This window comes from Salvelinus namaycush, chromosome 15 (assembly GCF_016432855.1).
Source record: "Salvelinus namaycush isolate Seneca chromosome 15, SaNama_1.0, whole genome shotgun sequence".
Lineage (NCBI taxonomy): Eukaryota > Metazoa > Chordata > Actinopteri > Salmoniformes > Salmonidae > Salvelinus > Salvelinus namaycush.
In genome coordinates, this window is record NC_052321.1 from 24567503 (window position 1) to 24590062 (window position 22560).

General features: G+C 46.8%; 1 long non-coding RNA gene across 1 annotated transcript in view; it reads left to right on the forward strand.

Moving 5' to 3' along the window:
• Positions 1-22560, forward strand: part of LOC120060343 — a 75297-nt gene that overhangs the window by 7315 nt on the left and 45422 nt on the right. The window contains exons 2-5 of the long non-coding RNA XR_005478219.1: positions 2445-2609; positions 2925-2996; positions 4812-5009; positions 5177-5356. This is a non-coding gene — a long non-coding RNA (uncharacterized LOC120060343). The remainder of the gene's footprint in view (positions 1-2444; positions 2610-2924; positions 2997-4811; positions 5010-5176; positions 5357-22560) is intronic.

Below are 22560 nucleotides of genomic sequence, written 5' to 3' on the forward strand. Positions count from 1 at the left end.
ATGTCAGCTCGGGGATTCGATCTTGCAACCTTTAGGTTACTAGTCCAACGCTCTAACCACTAGGCTACTTGCCGCCCCGCTTCTGGAAGGACCCTCTGCATTGGAATGTTTTCCTATTGGTGGACATTGACATTTGATGATGGAATTTGTTTGTCATGCAACAATTTCCTAGAACAGCTCTGTGTTGGCCAATGAGGGAAGGGAACCCCTCTATGCAGTAAAACTTATTAAACCAGACTAATACAGGAACACTGAGACATGATATGTCTAATGTAGTCCTGTTCTTAATCGATGCAGTTTATAATGAAATATTTATCTCTAAACTACCATAACTGTTTTGTCTTTTTTGGGATCTCAGTTGTTAGAGCACTTTCAAGGTCATAACAAATTATTACGATCCTGACAATGTTGAAAGAAGCCCCGAGCCTTTCAGGGAACTTCCGCATCAGTGGAATTTGAAATAGTTTAGTGATGAGAAGCTGTGGGTGCATTGCTGAACTGGATTTTGTATTGTGTGCAGTGTGGCACGCTGACTGTTTGAGTTCCTTTGAAATTACAATAGAAAAAATACATTTCCAGTGCAGACAAACAATCTTTGGCAGGGGTGTCAGATTAATTCCCTGTCTGTCTGCAACATTTCATTCATGATTCCTACCGTCTGAACTATTACATTAAGGTAATATAAGATGGCTATTATCATCTGTTGTGGGGCTGATAACTCACATACATATTATATGAAATGGAGGTATACCACCAGGCCATTGCTAAGGAAAAGTGCATTAGACATGCACATAGGTAATAGATTTAGACCTGCCTGCTCCAAAGAATAAGGCTTCTTCAGTAGAGCTTTGTATATACAGTTGAAGTCGGAAGTTTACATACACTTAGGTTGGAGTCATTAAAACTCGTTTTTCAACCACTCTACAAATTTCTTGTTAACAAATTATAGTTTTGGCAAGTCGGTTAGGACATCTATTTTGTGCATGTCACAAGTAATTTTCCCAACAATTGTTTACAGACAGATTATTTCACTTATAATTCACTGTATCACAATTCCAGTGGGTCAGAAGTTTACATACACTAAGTTGACTGTGCCATTAAACAGCTTGGAAAAATCCAGAAAATGATGTCATGGCTTTAGAAGCTTCTGATAGGCTAATTGACATAATTTGAGTCAATTGGAGGTGTATCTGTGGATGTATTTCAAGGTCTACCTTCAAACTCAGTGCCTCTATGCTTGACATCATGGGAAACTCAAAAGAAATCAGCCAAGACCTCAGAAAAAAAATTGTGGACCTCCACAAGTCTGGTTCATCCTTGGGAGCAATTTCCAAACGCCTGAAGATACCACGTTCATCTGTACAAACAATAGTACGCAAGTCTAAACACCATGGGACCACGCAGCCGTCATACCACTCGGGAAGGAGACGCACTTTGGTGCGAAAAGTGCAAATCAATCCCAGAACAACAGCAAAGGATCTTGTGAAGATGCTGGAGGAAACGGGTACATAAGTATCTAACCTGAAAGGCCGCGCAGCAAGGAAGAAGCCACTGCTCCAAAACCGCCATAAAAAAGCCAGATTACGGTTTGCAGCTACACATGGGGGCAAAGATCGTACTTTTTGGAGAAATGTCCTATGGTCTGATGAAACAAAAATAGAACTGTTTGGCCATAATGACCATCATTATGTTTGGAGGAAAAAGGGGGATGCTTGCAAGCTGAAGAACACCATCCCAACCATGAAGTACAGGGGTGGCAGCATCATGTTGTGGGGGTGCTTTGCTGCAGGTGGGACTGGTGCACTACACGAAATAGATGGCATCATGAGGAAGGGAAATTATGTGGATATATTGAAGCAACATCTCAAGACATCAGCCAGGAAGTTAAAGCTTGGTCGCAAATGTGTCTTCCAAATGGACATACTTCCAAAGTTGTGGCAAAATGGCTTAAGGACAACAAAGTCAAGGTGTTGGAGTGGCCATCACAAAGCTCTGACCTCAATCCCATTAGAAAATGTGTAGGCAGAACTGAAAAGGCGTGTGCGAGCAAGGAGGCCTACAAACCTGACTCAGTTACACCAGCTCTGTCAGGAGGAATGGGCCAAAATTTACCCAACTTATTGTGGGAAGCTTGTGGAAGGCTACCTGAAATGTTTGACCCAAGTTAAACAATTTAAAGCCAATGCTACCAAATAGAATTGAGTGTATGTAAACATCTGACCCACTGGGAATGTGATGAAAGAAATAAAAGCTGAAATAAATCATTCTCTCTACTCTTATTCTGACATCTCACATTCTTAAAATAAAGTGGTGTTCCTAACTGACCTAAAACAGACAATTTTTACTAGGATTAAATGTCAGGAATTGTGAAAAACTGAGTTTAAATGTATTTGGCTAAAGTGTATGTGTGTGTGTTTGACACATTTGTGTGTCTGCTTCCTCAGATGTGAGAGCTGTGTGGACATGCTTGTGAGAGCTGTGTGGACATGCTGTTTGTGAGTGGCTCGAGGAACTGTGTGCAGTGTGGCACGCCCCCGAGGAAGAGTAACTTCCGCATGCAGCTCTTCAAAGACCCAGCCATCGACAAGGAGGTGGAGATCCGCAAGAAGGTGCTCAAGATGTGATTGAGGGGCACGGGGGAGAAGGGTGTGTCTCTGTGTGTGTTTGTGTGCAGCCCTCTCCTCCCTCTCCTTAAGCTTCCTTTGTCTTTGTCATTATGCTGTTTGTTTTGTAGACAATGGCCCCCCAGGGGTTGCTCAAATGGGAAGGCTCTTTCCCTGCCATACATCTGCCTCAGCCCCTCCCGTTCTGTCCATCCCTCATCTTTGTTTCTTTAGCCCTGCTATTTCAATGTAATGTGTGCAAACAAGTATTAGGCCTGATACTTACAGTATATATATATATTTTTCTCTTCTCCTTCACAGTTAGAACGAGAGACTTTGACTTCTCCAGCCTGAGAGAATACAATGACTATTTGGAGCAAGTGGAGGAGATCGGTGAGAGCAGGCTGTGGACTCGGGAGATGGAGAGATAGAGGGGGGGTCTTAGTGCATTGATCTGTCTCTGCCCTTGGCTCTGGATGTTGAAGTTTTACAGGCGTCAGTGCCAGCCAGGGTCAGAGACCCACCAGTCTCTCTCTGCCAATTCTCAGAGATCTCTGTTAGATGCTGTTTGCACTGTGACTATGGGTTAACCTATGGTTTCCTATGCTTACATTGTCAGAAACATGGTTTATTACTTTTAGAGAAAAACACTACTGGTCAAAAGTTTTAGAACACCTACTGACTCAAGGGTTTTTCTTTAAAAAAAATATTATATAGCCACACTTTGTCTTTGACAGCTTTGCACATTCTTGGCTTTCTCTCAACCAGCTTCATGAGGTAGTCACCTGGAATGCATTTCAATTAACAGGTGTGCCTTCTTAAAAGTTAATTTGTGGAATTTCTTTCCTTCTTAATGCGTTTGAGCCAATCAGTTGTTGTGACAAGGTAGGGGAGTGCACAGAAGATAGCCCTATTTGGTAAAATACCAAGTCCATTTTATGCCAAGAACAGCGCAAATAAGCAAAGAGAAACGACAGTCTATTATTACTTAAAGACATGAAGGCCAGTCAATACGGAACATTTCAAGAACTTTGAAAGTTTCTTCAAGTGCAGTCGCAAAAGCCATCAAGCGCTATGATGAAACTGGCTCTCATGAGGACCACCACAGGAATGGAAGCCCGAGAGTTACCTCTGCTGCAGAGGATAAGTTCATTAGAGTTACAAGCCTCAGAAATGGCAGCCCAAATAAATGCTTCACACAGTTCAAGTAGCAGACATCTCAACATCAACTGTTCACAGGAGACTGTGTGAATCAGACCTTTATGGTCGAATTGCAAAGAAACCACTACTGAAGGACACCAATAAGAAGAGACTTGCTTGGTCAAAAAAACATGAGCAATGGACATTAGACTGGTGGAAATCTGTCCTTTGGTCTGATGAGTCCAAATTGTATATTTTGGGTTCCAACCGCTGTGTCTTTTGTGAGACGCAGAGTAGGTGAAGGGATGATATCCGCATGTGTGGTTCCCACCATGAAGCATGGAGGAGGAGGTGTGATGGTGTGGCGGTGCTTTGCTGGTGACACCGTCAGTGATTTATTTGGAATTCAAGGCATACTTAACCAGCATGGCTACCACAGCATTCTGCAGCGATACGCCATCCCATCTGGTTTGGGCTTAGTGGGACCATCATTTGTTTTTCAACAGGACAATGACCCAACACACCTCCAGGCTGTGTAAGGGCTATTTTACCAAGAAGGAGAGTGATGGAGTGCTGCATCAGATGACCTGGCCTCCACAATCCCCCGACCTCAACCAAACTAAGATGGTTTGGGATGAGTCGGACTGCAGAGTGAAGGATAAACAGCCAACAAGTGCTCAGCATATGTAGGAACTCCTTCAAGACTGTTGGAAAAGCATTCCAGGTGAAGCTGGTTGAGAGAATGCCAAGAGTGTGCAAATCTGTCATCAAGGCAAAGGGTGGCTATTTGAAGAATCTCAAATATAAAATATATTTTGATTTGTTTAACACTTTTTTGGTAACTACATGATTCCATATGTGTTATTTCATCGTTTTGATGTCTTCAATATTATTCTACAATGTAGAAAATAGTAAAAATAAAGAAAAACCCTTGAATGAGTAGGTGTTCTAAAACTTTTGACCAGTAGTGTACACTGGCAAGCCCTTGAATTGAAACGTTCAACCTTAATTCATTGTTTTACATGTATAAATATTAATAGTCTGGTGCTTTGCAACGTCATACTTTAGGTTGTGCCGAATCCGATTTCCAGTATCTGCCCTAGATCAATTGAAGGGAAGTCTGTGCTAGTGTCTTGGAGGGCTGCCCTGCACTCTGCTCCAGTCTATAACCTGACCAACAACCTTGAGGTGGAGGGCACCAAACACATCATGGAGGCGTACCAGAGAGAGAATAGAGACATCATCCAGAAGAACAAGGCCAAGCTGGTGGGTACCTGTAACCCCGCACTGACTCGCTCTGCCTTGCCTGATGAAACTCATCGCTTATGCATTATTCTGTTGTACTACATGATCTCGCTCCCTCTCCCACCCTCTGTCTCCTCCTGCAATACTGACTACTAGGATATTGATTATTCCCTCTCTCTCTCCATCAGATGCGAGAGCAGGAGGAGCTGCTGTCGTTGGAGGAGCTGTTGTTGGAGGACATGCTGTTGGAGGAGCTGCTGTTGTTGGAGGATTAGGGGAACGAGTATCGCAGGCTGGAGGATCTGCAGGAGGAACAGAGACAGCTACAGGCCAAGAGGAAGAGCAAGCAGGCTCTACTAGATAAACTGGTGAGACACCTAGACATGTACACAGACACACACCACATACAGTCGCACTAATAAACACACATTGCCACAGGCCAACGGGAACAAATTGTAAGTTTTATAGAACAATCAGGTGACACACGTACAGGAAGAACAAGCAGGATATATAAGATGAGGAAATTACATGTAACTAGGCTCATTAAGAGCTTATCACTACTCTTCTGCAGTGGGGCTGCTGAAGCTTTGCTGTCCCCTCAGCATTGTTAGCGTTCTGTGCCTCCTGGCAAGTATCCTGGCTCCTTTGTGTTTAGCTACAGGCTTTAGAAGTGATTGTCTCTGTAGAGCAGCCTGGTAAAGAGCTATCGCAGGTTGAACTGTTTGTTTGTTTAAACACTGGGCCTCTGTTGTTTGTTGGGAGATGAGCAGTAAGAACCCAGGGACACGCTCCTGTGCTTTGGCATTTACAGTAGAAATCTCTGAGGCCTCACACACACACACACACACACACACACACACACAGTGAGATATGCACTACTTGACCAAAAGTATATGGACACCTGCTCGTCAAACATCTCATTCCAAAAACAATGGGCATTAATATGGAGTTGCTCCCCCCTTTGCTACAATGACAGCCTCCACTCTTCTGGGAAGGCAATACACTAGATGTTGGAACATTGCTGCAGGGACTTGCTTCCATTCAGCCACAAGAGCATTAGTGAGGATGGGCACTGATTTTGGGGAGTTAGGCCTGGCTAGCAATTTGCGAGTCATCCCACTGGTGTTCTATAGGGTTGAGGTCAGGGCTCTGTGCAGGCCAGTCAAGTTCCTCCACACCGATCTTGACAAACCGTTTCTGTATGGACCTTGAATTGTGAACAGGGGCATTGTCATGTTGAAACAGGAAAGGGCATTCCCCAACTGTTGCCATAAAGTTGGAAGCACAGAATCGTCTACAATGTCATTGTATGTTGTAGGTTTAAGATTTCCCTTCACTGGAACTAAGGGACCTAGCCCGAACCATGAAAAACAACCCCAGACCATTATTCCTCCTCCACCACCAAACTTTACAGTTGGCACTATGCATTCGGCGAGGTAGCGTTCTCCTGTCATCCGCCAAACCCAGGTTCGTTCGTTGGACTGCCAGATGGTGAAGCGTGGTTCATCACTCCAGGGAATGCGTTTCCACTGCTCCAGAGTCCAATGGCGGCGAATTTACACCACTCCAGCAGACGCTTGGCATTGGGCATGGTGATTTTAGGCTTGTGTGCAGCTGCTCGCCATGAAAATCCATTTCATGAAGCTTCCGACGAATTGTTATTGTTCTGACATTGCTGGAACTCGGTAGTGAGTGTTGCAACCGAGGACAGACGATTTTTACGCGCTACGCGCTTCAGCACTAAGAGTTCCCATTCTGTGAGCTTGTGTGGCCTACCACTTCGCAGCTGAGCTGTTGTTGCTCCTAGACTTTTCCACTTCATAATACCAGCACTTACAGTTGACCAGGGCAGCTCTAGCAGGGCAACTAACTTGTTGGAAAGGTGGCATCCTATGACGGTGTCACGTTAAGTCACTGAGCTCTTCAGTAAGGCCATTCTACTGCAATTTTTTGTCAATCTTGCATGGCTGTGTGCTCGATTTTAAACACCTGTAAGCAATGGATGTGGCTGAAATAGCCAAATCCACTAATTTGAAGTGGTGTCCACATACCTTTGTATATGTAGTGTATCAATAATCAAATAGACAGATATAGTGTTTGCAATGTATCCTGATAAGGGGCCATCAGCAGATCACCTCCAGCTGTTCATTATTCTGCTCCACACCTTCCTTTCTGCCTGGTGATGAAAACACTCCCAGCTCTGTGCCCACCGCCCGTCCACCCCGACAACAACGTCCTGCTCCACACCTTCCTTTCTGCCTGGTGATGAAAACACTCCCAGCTCTGTGCCCACCGCCCGTCCACCCCGACAACAACGTCCTGCTCCCTCCATGGATGGCATGCCTGGGCTTGTGTTTTCAGACCTCGAAGCTTGGCAACACTCCACCGGAGAAATTGCAATGTTCAACCTTCGCTTAATGGAGGTGAAGACATCGCAGTGTACTTGAAAATACGTCATACCACCAGGGTTTTAACATTGCTTGCATCAATAATCTGATGACTAGCCCTGAACTGCCTTGGTTTGTTAGTTGTGCAGTTATAGGGAGGAGCGTCTGATTTGATATTTTGAACTCTGAGGTTCCCAAGTTGCACATCTCATTTACATGTACCAGTCTTCGAAGCACCTCCCATCTTTTACTTGGCGTAAATCCGTTTTTTGCTTTATCAGGATTCAGTGGTTGTTGAACATGCGCTCACACGTACACACACGAAAATATGATCACTCACCTCATACCTGTATTTGGATGTTCCCCTTCAAGAACGCTCTCATGTCCCCACCACCATCCTGCTGGCCCAACACAAGGACCGGGCTGCCCAGCTGGAGACCCAGATTGAGAAGCAGAAACAGGTGGTCAAAACCACCATCTTCTCCACCGGCATCCCTATGGTGAGTGCCACATACAAGCACACTGACTGTCCTGACTGTGCAGGCCGGCTTAAGCCTACCACATAGTTGGCATGCAAACAACATCCAAACAGGCTAGCTCACACAGACATGCTAGTGAATGTCCAGCATGCACCCTGGGTCGGCCTAGTCTAGCTTAACGTTAAAGCGCGATGAGCTCATATGAATAGTCTGCCTACGTGACTTCACTCAATGGTAACTAACGTATGGTTATCTTCCTTACACAGAGCCCAATGCAGTTTATCTTAATGGGGGCACACACTATGCTGTTTAAGTCCATGCTAATTCATTGTTAGCATATTACAGTGGTGGTCAGTTTAGATTAGCTTCACGCTAATGGTTGGGGAGCCCTTGAAGGAGGATGCTGCTGCAGTGTATTGTGTCCTTATCAAGGGTCTCTGCCTGGTGTGGGAACAAGCCCTCAACTCCTCTGTAATGTCATCACTTTCCTACCTGCAGCCCTCAGGGACAGAATAAGGCCTCTGGCTCTGCGTTTTGTCGAGCTGTCAGCTATGTGTTATTCAGGGTGTCTGTTAAGGCCTTCTTCCACTTGGCAACTGCTCTGTTTTCCTCCGCAGTTGTTTATTTAAATTTTACGGTGATGAGATAAAGTGATGCCATCACCCTCCTTCTCCTCCAGCCCCTATGCGAGGCATAGCGGTCTTCCCAGGGTGCAACGTTGCGTGCGAGAAATCTCTGCTCAGTGCTCACCTAGTCTCATCTCCATGACAGTGGAGAAGTCTTTCTCCAGACACACTCATATTCCTATACATTACATTGGGGAATTTGCATGCAGAGTCTAGAAACCTTTTATTCCAGTGTATTTGATAGCCATTTAAACCCAAAGACATGACCATTGCCCATTTTTCATCCACCATTGGGGGGAAAAAGAGCTGTTCCAGTATGGCTGGCTTCACATGGAGGAGGATGTGGTTCTCTCTAACTGACTGAATATGCAGCATGAAGTCGAACTTGCTGATGGAGAAAGGGTTGTAGGATGCTGTTGCTCTTGGCTCTGACTCTGGCTGTTTTCCCTCACTTTTCCCCCTCTTTCCCTTTTTCTTCTCCTCCCTCTGGCTCTGGGTGGGGTAGAGCGGTTGCCAGGCTTGTCTGGAAACCGCAAGGCTTCAGTTGGGCTTCGGTGTGGTTTTTCTTTCCCCTCACCTCAGTCCAGAAGACTAACTTCTGTTTGACTTGGTGGCGTTTCAAGGTGGCGCGGTTGATTCCTGCAGAACACCGGCTTATTTAGAACCGTTTATTTAAAACATTTTTTTTTTTTTTTAAATGTTCGTTTGTGGTGTCCTGTGGAGGTACGATTGAAACGAGAGAAGATGGAGTCGTGTTGCTGTCATTTCAGAGAGCAACATTTTCAGAGAGCGGGAGAGAAACATTTATTCTCAGATTGAAAAATTATCTTTCCATTTATCAATAATAGGCTGTGTGAAGGGTTGTATCAAGGGTGCTTCTCTCTCTTAACTATCATGTCCTGGACATGGAAGTAGACTGAGAGAAAGATGGAGAGAATGAAGGAGGTGAAAGCTGAAACGACTTCAGCGCTTCCACGGTCATGTCTTGTCTCCTCTGGGGGTTTGGAAGCAGGGGGTTTGGCCCCACAAGACTCCGCAGGCAGGTAGGCCAAGGTATTTGCATTTATTAAGGATCCCCATTATCTGTTGCCAAGGCAGCAGCAACTCTTCCTGGGGTCCAGCAACATTAAGACAGTTATATACAATTAACAATATTACATGAAATTACATTTTATATCACTGTTCCCTCAGGTCACTACTCTACTACCACATATCTACAATACAGAATCCATGTGTACGTGTGTGTGTGTCTCTTCACACTCCCTGCTGTTTCATAATGTTATGTTATTTAAATCTGATTTTACTGCTTGCATCAGTTACCTGATGTGAAATAGAGTTCCATGTAGCCATGGCTGTATGTAGTACTGTGATATGGCTACTATATTGTGATCACTACATCGAATTGATCTGGATACTGCTTTCGAGCAAATTTCAGCAACATTAGTCAAGATGTGATCAATACATGTTTACGATTTTGTTCCTGTGCTGTTTGTAACTACGCTGGTAGGTTGACTGGTTACAGTTTGGAACTTTTTCTTGAGTGGGCAGCTTGATGAAAGCCAGTCAATATTTAAATCACTCAGATAATATACCTTTCTGTTGATATCACATACGTTAGCAAGCATTTCATACATGTTATCCAGATACTGACTGTTAGCACTTCGTCTATAGCAGCTTCCCACCAGAATGGGCTTTAGGTGAGGCAGATGAACCTGTAGCTATATTACTTCAACAGTATTTAAGGTGATCTGTCAGTGGGGGATGACATCTATATGTTTTGGGCTGAGGAACGTGAACAGCCTGAAGCCTGTGAGGATGCCACCTCCTGGTGCTTTGTCTTTATTTAAACCATGGCGAGCTAACACAGTGTGTGTACTTCTGTCATGGTGTTTACGGTCTGAGCTATTCTGCTCCCCTGTGATTTAGCAGCAGTGGAGCGGGAGCCTCCAACCTGCATGCCCTGATAATCCTGGAGGTGTGTGTAAGATGGAGAGTGAGTCCCATCAGTAACATTTTTTTTCTTTTTTTCTCCACCCTTTTTTTCTCCCCAATTTCGTGGTATCCAATTGGTAGTAGTTACAGTCTTGTCTCATCGCTGCAACTCCCGTACGGACTCGGGAGAGACGAAGGTCGAGAGCCATGCGTCCCCCGAAACACAACCCAACCAAGCCTCACTGCTTCTTGACACAATGCCCATCCAATGTGTCGGAGGAAACACCGTACACCTGGCGACCGTGTCAGCGTGCACTGCCCGTGCACTGCCCGTGTCAGCGTGCACTAGTGCGCGATGAGACAAGGATATCCCTGCCGGCCAAACCCTCCCTAACCCGGACGACGCTGGGCCAATTGTGCGCCGCCCCATGGGCCTCCCGGTCGCAGCCGGCTGCGACAGAGCCTGGACTCAAACCCAGAATCTCTAGTGGCACAGCTAGCACTGCGATGCAGTGCCTTAGACCACTGCTCCACCCGGGAGGCCCCGAGTCCCATCAGTTTCAATAGGATGTCGATGTCCGCACCAACGCAGAAGTCAAATTAGCATAATACAAAAATCCCCATAGAATCACCCTTTTTTTTTTTTTACATGGGCTGCGTCTCAATCCACTGATGTCGCCCTTCTGCATCTGCGATGAAAGGTGGCAGAGTAAGAGCGGTTAATCTGTTTTCTCATAGAAACGTCTGTAGCATCCAAACGGTTTGGCCTACAAACTATTGACCACTCTATGGAAAGATGACTCTCGCGAACACAATGGTGTTCTCCATTTTGGTCTACGACCCCCACAAGTGTCATAGGCTGTACCAACTTCAGACGAGTCCCATCTACCAACTTCTGTCTATAGCGTCTGAACAGTTTGCGCAAGGAATGCACAATATATCGGTAAGCATATCAGAATAGGCCGATATTAGCTAAAAATGCCAACATCGGCATCGCCCAATGTATAGTTTAACGCCGATGATCAAAACCGATGTCAAAGCTGACGTGCATGCGTATATAATGTATGTAGATGACGTAATGACGCCACGAAAAATACAGCGCTACACAGAACAAAAGCAGAAACATACTAAGGGAACACTTCCAACAACTAAACAAGTTCAAGTCGAGCAGTCATATGAAAGAGAGGGAATTTCAGCGAGACAACTGAAAGGCAAAATCTATTAACACCAAGATAATGGTATTCATTGCCCTTGACAATCAACCGTTCTCTGTCGTGGATGATGTTGGCTTTCGCCGACTGGTCGAGCACCTCGTGCCCCGGTACACACTACCAAGTAGGCAATATTTTTCAGATGTTGCCCTACCGGAGTTACAGTATTGTTATAATGCACATCTATGAGCTACTTGTTATTAGCTTCACGACTGACATTTGAACCAGCGATGTCAGCCCCATGAGCATGCTGAGTCTGGCAGCACAGTGGGTCGACGAGGATTTAGACCTGAGGAAAGCCGTATTGCATGCTCAAGAATGTGCTGGTTCTCATACGCTGCTGCCATTTCAATGGCATTTGAGAACATGTTTTGAAACATGAACACACTCCTAGGGCCATTCAAACAACTGACTCGAGAAATAAGCTCAACTGTGTCTGCAGCAGACCTGATACCCTGTCATGGCATTGAAAGGCCTGCTCAACAAAACTGCCGACACAGACCATGGGGTTAACTTGCAAAAGTAGTCTACTAGAGGCTGTGAACAAGCGATTCGGTGGCATTCTCTCTGAGCCTCTTTACTGTGTCGCCACCATGCTGGATGCTAGGTACAAGGACCGCTACTTCAATGCAGACAAGAAACAAGGTTTACGTGAAATGTTAGACACAGCTGGACAAGATGGAAACGGACATGGTGACCGTGCGCAGCGAGGAAGAGAGGCCACGGACAGACAGCTGAAACTTCACTGCTTGACATGTCTGAGGAAATCCTGGTTAGGACTGAACAAATTAACAACGAAACACCACAGCAAGTAAGTGAAAGAAATAGGTTTTGATTATGTTTTACTGCTATTGGGGACATACGTAAATGCAAACTAACTTTTGTGTGTGTTTAAACTATTTAACTGTACTAGAAGGCTTAAAAAGACACTTCAGAACGAACTTCCTTTTTGATAATTATTTTTCTTCTGTTTAACCATGTATGAAGCTGTTATTCAATGCGTTTCTAATACAGTGGTTCCCAAACCTTTTATACTCCCGTACCCCTTCAAACATTCAACCTCCAGCTGCGTACCCCCTCTAGCACCACGGTCAGCAAACTCTCAAATTAGTTTTTTTGCCTCCATTGTCAGCCTGCCACACACACACACACTATACGATACATTTATTAAACGTAAGAATGAGTGAGTTTTTGTCACAACCCGGCTCGTGAGAAGTGACAAAGAGCTCTTATAGGACCAGGGCACAAATAATAGTATAATAATAATCAATAATTTTGCTCTTTATTTAGCCATCTTACATATAAAACCTTATTTGTTCATCACAAATTGTGAATAACTCACCACAGGTTAATGTGAAGGGTGTGCTTGAAAGGATGCACATACAGTTGAAGTCGGAAGTTTACATACACTTAGGTTGGAGTCATTTAAACTCTTTTTTCAACCACTCCACAAATTTCTTGTTAACAAACTATAGTTTTAACAAGTCGGTTAGGACATCTACTTTGTGCATGACACAAGTAATTTTCCCAACAATTGTTTACAGACAGATTATTTCACTTATAATTCACTGTATCACAATTCCAGTGGGTCAGAAGTACACCAAGTTGACTGTGGCTTTAAACAGCTTGGAAAATTCCAGAAAATTATGTCATGGCTTTAGAAGCTTTTGATTGGCTTCTGGCTAATTGACATCATTTGAGTCAATTGGAGGTGTACCTGTTTATGTATTTCAAGGCCTACCTTTAAACTCAGTGCCTCTTTGCTTGACATCATGGGAAAATCAAAGGAAATCAGCCAAGACCTCAGACAAAAAATTGTAGACCTCCACAAGTCTGGTTCATCCTTGGGATCAATTTCCAAACGCCTGAAGGTACCACGTTCACCTGTACAAACAATAGTACGCAAGTATAAACACCATGGGACCACGCAGCCGTCATACCGCTCAGGAAGGAGATGCGTTCTGTCTCCTAGAGATGAATGTACTTTGGTGCGAAAAGTGCAAATCAATCCCAGAACAACAGCAAAGAACCTTGTGAAGATGCTGGGGGAAACAGCTCAGCAAGGAAGAAGCCACTGCTCCAAAACCGTCATAAAAAAGCCAGACTATGGTTTGCAACTGCACATGGGGACAATGTAAGAATGCTGTTCGACTACAGCTCAGCATTTAACACCGTAGTACCCTCCAAACTCGTTATTAAGCTCAAGACCCTGGGTCTCGACCCCGCCCTGTGCAACTGGGTCCTGGACTTTCTGACTGAATGCCCCCAGGTGGTGAGGGTAGGAAACAACATCTCCTCACCGCTGATCCTCAGCACTGGGGCCCCACAAGGGTGCGTTCTCAGCCCTCTCCTGTACTCCCTGTTCACCCATGACTGCGTGGCCATGCACTTCTCCAACTCAATCATCAAGTTTGAAGACGACACTACAGTGGTAGGCTTGATTACCAACAACAACGAGACGGCCTACAGGGAGGAGGTGAGGGGCCTCGGAGTGGGGTGTCAGGAAAATAACCTCACAGTCAACGTCAACAAAACAAAGGAGATCGTGGACTTCAGGAAACAGCAGAGGGAGCACCCACCATCCACATCGACGGGACAGTAGTAGAGAAGGTGGAAAGTTTTAAGTTCCTTGGCGTACACATCACAGACAAACTGAAATGGTCCACCCACACAGACATCGTGGTGAAGGCGCGACAGCGCCTCTTCAACCTCAGGAGGCTGAAGAAATTCAGCTTGTCACCAAAAACACTCACAAACTTTTACAGTTGCACAATCGAGAGCATCCTGTCGGGCTGTACGGCAACTGCTCCGCCCACAACCGTAAGGCTCTCCAGAGGGTAGTGAGGTCTGCACAGCGCATTACCGGGGGCAAACTACCTGCCCTCCAGGAAACCTACACCACCCGATGTCATAGGAAGGCCATAAAGATCATCAAGGACAACAACCACCCAAGCCACTGCCTGTTCACCTGCTATCATCCAGAAGGCGAGGTCAGTACAGGTGCATCAAAGCGGGGACCGAGAGAGAAGCTGTTTTTCACTATCTCAAGGCCATCAGACTGTTAAACAGCCATCACTAACATTGAGTGGCTGCTGCCAACATACTGACTCAAATCTCTAGCCACTTTAATAATTAAAATTGGATGTAATAAATGTATCACTAATCACTTTAAACAATGCCACTTTATATAATGTTTACATACCCTACATTACTCTTGCCTATGCCGTTCGGCCATCGCTCATCCATATGTTTATATGTACATATTCTTATTCATTCCTTTACGCTTGTGTGTAAAAGGTAGTTGTTGTGAAATTGTTAGATTACTTGTTAGATATTACTGCATGGTCGGAACTAGAAGCACAAGAATTTCGCTACACTCGCATTTATTTGAGATCTAACCTTTCGGAGAAATGTCCTCTGCTCTGATGAAACTAAAATAGAACTGTTTGGCCATAATGACGATCGTTATGTTTGGAGGAAAAAGGGGGATGCTTGCAAGCCGAAGAACACCATCCCAACCGTGAAGCACGGGGGTGGCAGCATCATGTTGTGGGGGTGCTTTGCTGCAGGAGGGACTGGTGCACTTCACAAAATAGACGACATCATGAGTAATGAAAATTATGTGGATATATTGAAGCAACATCTCAAGACATCAGTCAGGAAGTTAATGCTTGGTCGCAAATGGGTCTTCCAAATGGACAATGACCCCAAGCATACTTCCAAAGTTGTGGCAAAATGGCTTAAGGACAACAAAGTCAAGGTATTGGAGTGGCCATCCCAAAGCCCTGACCTCAATCCTATAGAAAATTTGTGGGCAGAACTGAAAAAGTGTGTGCGAGCAAGGAGGCCTACAACCCTGGCTCAGTTACACCAGCTCTATCAGGAGGAATGGGCCAAAATTTACCCAACTTCTTGTGGGAAGCTTGTGGAAGGCTACCTGAAACGTTTGACCCAAGTTAAACAATTTAAAGGCAATGCTACCAAATACTAATTGAGTGTATGTAAACATCTGACCCACTGGGAATGTGATGAAAGAAATTAAAGCTGAAATAAATCATTCTCTCTACTATTATTCTGACATTTCACATTCTTAAATTATAGTGGTGATCCTAACTGACCAGTACAGGGCATTTTTACTAGGATTAAATGTCAGGAATTGTGAAAAACTGAGTTTAAATGTATTTGGCTAAGGTGTATGTAAACTTCCGACTTCAACTGTAACTCTGCAATGTTGTATTGGGTAGAGTCTGTCTTAAATCAGTTTCCACACACAGTCTGTGCCTGTATTTAGTATTCATGCTAGTGAGGGCCTAGAATCCACTCTCACATAAGTATGTGGTTGCAAAGGGCGTCAGTGTCTTAACAGAGGAATTTGCCAATGCAGGATACTCTGAGCGCAGCCCAATCCAGAAATCTGTCAGTGGCTTCTGATTTTAAATTACATTTTCACAGAACCTCTTGTTGCAATTTCGACGAGGCTATCTTGTTCAGATATCGGTACGTGAACTGGAGGCAGGGCATGAAAGAGATAACGAATCCAGTTGTTTGTGTCGTCCGTTTCGGGAAAGTACCTGCGTAATTGCGCACCCAGCTCACTAAGGTGCTTTGCTATATCACATTTGACATTGTCCGTAAGCTTGAGTTCATTTGCACACAAAAAAATCATACAATGATGGAAAGACCTGTGTGTTGTCCTTAATGCAGACAGAGAAGATCTCCAACTTCTTAATCAGCCTCAATTTTGTCCCGCACATTAATTATAGTTGTGGAGAGTCCCTGTAATCCTAGGTTCAGATCATTCAGGCGAGAAAAAACATCACCCAGATAGGCCAGTCGTGTGAGAAACTCATCATCATGCAAGCGGTCAGACAAGTGAAAATCAGTAAAGTGGTCAGTAAAGAAAACTTTAAGCTCGTCTCTCAATTCAAAATGTTTAGTCAATACTTTGCCCCTTGATAACCAGCGCACTTCTGTATGTTGTAAAAGTGTTACATGGTCGCTGCCCTTATCATTGTATAGTGCAGAAAATACATGAGAGTTCAGGGGCCTTGCTTTAACAAAGTTAACCATTTTCACTATAGTGCCCAGATCATCTTTCAAGCTGTCAGGCATTCCCTTGGCAGGAAGAGCCTCTCGGTGGATGCTGCAGTGTACCAAGTGGCGTTGGGAGAAACTGCTTGCACGCGTGTCACCACGCCACTATTTCTGCCTGTCATGGCTTTTGCGCCATCAGTACAGACACCAACATATCTTGACCACCAAAGTCCATTTGATGTCACAAAGCTGTCCAGAGCTTTTAAAAATATCTTCTCCTGTTGTCCTGGTTTCCAGTTTGCAGAAGAGGATGTCTTCCTTAATTGACCCCCCATTAACGTAACAGACATATACCAGGATCTGTACCAAGCAGGGCATGTCTGTTGACTCATCCAGCTGTAACGCATATAATTCACTGTCTTGTATGCGAAGCAGTAATTGTTTCAAAACATCTCCTGCCATGTCACTGATGCATGGTGACACAGGTGCAGGTGTAGTACTGCTGGTAGTAGCAATACTACCAGTAGAGCTGGTATGTGTCTCTATGGACACGGGCCTTACTTTTTAAAAACCATTTATACATTTTTGAGCAAACGCAATGAGCAGCAGCTACGTTTGGCTACATGCGGACTGTTAGTGGAATTCCTGCGAGAGAGTCACGGTTAATATGATTAGATGTTAATTATTTGACTAGGCTACCTGTATTTGACATTGTGTTGTTATTTTGCTGAACACTAGATGGTTTAATTTTATTTTTGGTAGTGAAACGAGGCTACTCAGGCAAGGGGAAAAAAACATCACCCAAATGTATAGCCCTGTTGGAAAATCTAAATGGACTGTTTGAAAATGTGAATCACATTGGCGTACCCCAGTTTGGGAATAGCTGGGCTAATAGCAGTAAGACCAAATTCAATGTTTCACCAAATACTTTTTAATATATTTTTTTGATACCTTAAGGGATCCTAAAAAATTATGATTATTAGAAGGCTAAAGGGGTGGTTAGAGAACATACTCACCCTGGGTCCAGGTGTGACTGGGCTTCTGGGGGATGGGTCTGGTCTTGTCCCAGGAATGGCCCAGAATCAGTCTGGGTATTCCCTCACTTTGTAGCACTCCACTGAACAAAGAGACTCTCTCCCAGCCTGCCTTGATATTTCTCAAACTCACATATCCATGTATGTTGCACACACACACATTGCCCAGCCGTGGCAAACATCCTTTGAAGACCAAAGTGAAGCGTGTTCTCTTTTTAAAGTAGACAAACACTCAAATCAAAAGGAATTGGATGTGGGGGGAGGTAACCCTTCCATGCTGAAACTAGCTATTGGTGACGTCTCTCTCCCTCTGTGTGTTAGACTAGGACTATCAGTTAGACTACATCACAACATTATATCATAGCCACGTTTGTTTGCAAAACTGAACATTGGTTGAGTTGAATGACTTTAGAATTCAATTATCCTCTGGTTCATGGAAGTAGATGTCTGAGGTGCTGTACCTTTTTTTAGTCTGTGTTTGTGGCAGCTGTGGACAACCCCCCCCCCCCCTCAATCGGCCATGTCTGCTTGCGGTTGACCGTTAGAGAATCTCTCCACCTTGGTCCAGCTTTCAGCGCCATCTTAAATAAAACGTCCCATCGCCACAGGGCTGAGACATGGCCCGCAGAGCAGCTGACATACCTGATGAGGCTGACGTGCTCCTAATGAGAGAGCAAGAGAGGGGGGGGGGGAAGCGAGACACACACACACACAACACAACACAAAACAAACCCAATACACACACACACTCTCTCACTCACTCAGGCAAATGAGGGTGGAAAGTTTATCCCTAAACACAGATGTGTACCTTGCTAAAATACCCAGGGTCCTCTTTGGCTTGACTCCACTCTACTCGGGGAATGGAATCCAAAGGCCTTAGTGTGCATGTACACACACACACACACACACACACACACACACACACACATTCGGTGCATGTTTGCGCAGGCTTGTTTTCCTTGGTAGTATGCTGTCCTCTACAATGACCTCTGTTAGGTAGTCAGGCTCCTCACTGCAGGCCAAGCTGTGTCTGGCAGACTGGCTGGACCTGTTCTACTGGGGATGTTCTAGGCTACAGATACACCACCCAGCTACTTTCCCCGAACACTTTATTTTTCTTTCATTTAGTTTTTCTTCCTCATTTTTCCTCCTCTTGCTGCTTCACTGAACCATTGTTCCCAGGTGTGTTCTGGGGTTTTTACAGTTCTGATTATATATGTTGGTTGGCATGCATGATGCATGTATGTTTCCATTTATGCCTCACCAAAGTGATTGACGTTTAATTTTGACTGGTGTGTCATTCAGAGCTCAAAGGCCGTCCTGTCTTATGTGAGAGAGGGCTCGACCCTTCACCTTTGCCCTTTGCTCTTATATTCCAGTGTTGGCACGTAGACTCATGGCTGCGGGGCAGTGAGGTGTGGGCTTGGGGGACTCTGGGGGGGTAAAGGAGAGTTCCTGTCCCACCAGTCCATGATTGGCACCAGCATCTGTGGGCATTCATTCACACTTGTGCCCCTGGTTTGGCCCTGTTTTGGTTGGCCCTAGCACCCCACGCGCATGCCAGCCCAGCCCAGGGGAAAAAGGAGTTGTCAGCATTAAGGGCTTTGCGAGGGGGCAGCTGCTGCCTGCAGGCCGGTTATATTTAACCCTGCGAGGGAAGGGGAGGAACGGGTGTTTACACTTGCTACTTGTGCTCAGTGGGCCAGAGGGGGGCACAAAGCTCTTTATCTACACCCGGGTAGGGGTGGCAGTGAGGGGGTAGGAGGATCGCACAGTGGAGGATTTGACCCTCTCACTCGCTCAGGTGGTCCTAACTCTGGTCATTAGAATCCCTAATACAATTCCACACAGTGGCTGTCTTCCTCCCGCCGCCTCGCTCTGTTTTGATTGTAGCAATTATCACTGGACCATTAGTGAAGGGAGCCCCCTGAGGCTCTGCCTGGGTTACATGGAGCTCAGCTGAACTTACCCATGAACAAGGTGTGTGTGTGTGTGTGTGTGTGTGTGTGTGTGTGTGTGTACCGGGGGTGTTTTGAGCGGAGGTGCTGATGAAGGGGTTTATCTCCAGTGACTTTGGGACGTCCTGCAGAGTCCGAGGGAGAGCCAGCAGAGTGTGTGTCTGGTAGTGATACGGTTCCCTGGGGGTAGAGTGTGTGTGTGATCAGATCTCGTGCCCAGCTGTAAATTAGGCCTTGAACACTGACTAAGTATCTCCTATGTTTGAGTGTGTTCTGCTTTTCTACAACCATATGCTGGCTAGTTATTTCTAGATCTTGAGAGGTGAATAAACCTGATGTTTAAGAACGGCGGCAGGTAGGCTAGTGGTTAGTGTTGGACTAGTAACCGAAAGGTTGCAAGATCAAATCCCCGAGCTGACAAGGTAAAAATCTGTCGTTCTGCCCCTGATTTTTAAGGCAGTTTAACCCACTGTTCCTAGGCTGTCATTGAAAATAAAAATTTGTTCTTAACTGACTTGCCTAGTTAAATACAGGTACAAATAAAGGTATATATATATATATATATATATATATATATATATATATATATATATATATATATATATATATATATATATAGTGTGTAAGCCTGACGTGGACTGTACCGGAGTAGGGTGAACTGGAAGGGAGTAGTGCTGTATGCTATGATTTCCTCAAGTTCACTTCCCCTGCGATTTTATTAAGATGGATGTTCCCAAGAGTTTTACTTTAGTGTCACAGGGGACTTTTTGGGTAATCTTAAACACAGACACATTTACACACACTCACAAATATACACACTTTTTACCCTTGTTGTAAGATGGGCCTCTTTTTAATGTTGAAAGCAGATGTTTGTGTTGGCCCTGTGGTAGTGCTGCTGTAGAGACCTGTAGTGCGCCGCTGGGGTCCTCTCTCTCTCTGCCCTCTATCGCTCGCTTGCTCGGCCTCTCTCTCTCTCGCGCCCTCGGCCTCCCTCTCGCTTGGCCTCCCTCTCGCTCTCTCTCTCGGGCTCTCTCTCTCGGCCCCGCTCTCTCTCGGCCTCTCTCGCTCTCTCTCGGCCGCTCTCTCTCTCGGCCGCTCTCTTGCGCCCTCGGCCTCGTTCTCTCGCCCTCTCTCTCGGCCGCTCTCTCGGCCCCTCTCTCTCTCTCTGTCGGCCGCTCTGTCGGCCCCTCTCTCTCTCTCTGTCGGCCCCTCTCTCTCTCTCTCTGTCGGCCCCTCTCTCTCTCTCTCTGTCGGCCCCTCTCTCTCTCTCTCTCTGTCGGCCCCTCTCTCTCTCTGTCGGCCCCTCTCTCTCTCTCTCTCTCTCTGTCGGCCCCTCTCTCTGTCGGCCCCTCTCTCTCTCTCTCTGTCGGCCCCTCTCTCTCTCTCTCTGTCGGCCCCTCTCTCTCTCTCTCTCTCTGTCCGCCCCTCTCTCTCTCTCTCTCTCTCTCTCTGTCGCCCCTCTCTCTCTCTGTCGGCCGCTCTCTCTCTCTGTCGGCCGCTCTCTCTCTCTGTCGGCCGCTCTCTCTGTCGGCCGCTCTCTCTCTCTGTCGGCCGCTCTCTCTCTCTGTCGGCCGCTCTCTCTGTCGGCCGCTCTCTCTCTCTGTCGCCGCTCTCTCTGTCGGCCGCTCTCTCTGTCGGCCGCTCTCTCTGTCGGCCGCTCTCTCTGTCGGCCTCTCTCTCTGTCGGCCCGCTCTCTCTGTCGGCCGCTCTCTCTCTCTCTGTCGCCGCATCTCGCCCTCTCTCTGTCGGCCGCTCTCGCCCTCTCTCTGTCGGCGCGCATCATCGCCCTCTCTCTGTCGGCCGCTCTCGCTCTCTCTCTCTGTCGCCGCTCTCCGCCCTCGCTCTCTCTGTCGGCCGCTCTCGCCCTCTCTCTGTCGGCCGCTCTCGCCCTCTCTCTGTCGGCCGCTCTCGCCCTCTCTCTGTCGGCCGCTCTCGCCCTCTCTCTGTCGGCCGCTCTCGCCCTCTCTCTGTCGGCCGCTCTGCCTCTCTCTCTCGGCCGCTCTCGTCTCTCTGCTCGGCCTCTCGTCTCTCGGCCGCTCTCTTTCGCTCTCTCTCTCTCTGCCGCTCTCGCTCTCTCTCTCTCGGCCGCTCTCGCTCTCTCTCTCTCTCTCGTCCGCTCTCTCTCTCGGCCGCTCTCTCTCTCTGTCGGCCGCTCTCTCTCTCTGTCGGCCGCTCTCTCTCTCGGCCGCTCTCTCTCTGTCGGCCGCTCTCTCTCTGTCGGCCGCTCTCTCTCTGTCGGCCGCTCTCTCTCTGTCGGCCGCTCTCTCTGTCGGCCGCTCTCTCTCTGTCGGCCGCTCTCTCTCTGTCGGCCGCTCTCTCTCTGTCGCCGCTCTCTCTCTGTCGCCGCTCTCTCTCTGTCGGCCGCTCTCTCCTCTGTCGGCCGCTCTCCTCTTCTGTCGGCCGCTCTCTCTCTGTCGGCCGCTCCTCTCTGTCGGCCGCTCTCTCTGCGGCCGCTCTCTCTCTGTCGGCCGCTCTCTCTCTTCGGCCGCTCTCTCTGTCGGCCGCTCTCTCTGTCGGCCGCTCTCTCTGTCGGCCGCTCTCTCTGTCGGCCGTCTCTCCCGGCTCGCTCTCTGTCGGCGCTCTCCTGCTCGCTCTCTGTCGGCCGCTCTCCGCTCGCTCTCTGTCGGCGCGCTCTCTCTGTCGGCCGCTCTCGTCTCGTCGGCGCTCTCGCTCGCTCTCCTCGCTCGGCCGCTCTCGCTCGCTCTCTGTCGGCCGCTCTCTAGCTCGCTCTCTGTCGGCCGCTCTCGCTCGCTCTCTCGTCGGCCGCTCTCGTCGCCGTCTCGCTCGCTCTCTCTCTGTCGGCCGCTCTCTCTCGCTCTCTGCCTCGGCGCTCTCGTTCTCGCTCTCCTCTCGTCTCGATTCTCGCTCGCTCTCTGTCGGCCGCCGCTCGTCTCTGTCGGGGGCTCGCGTC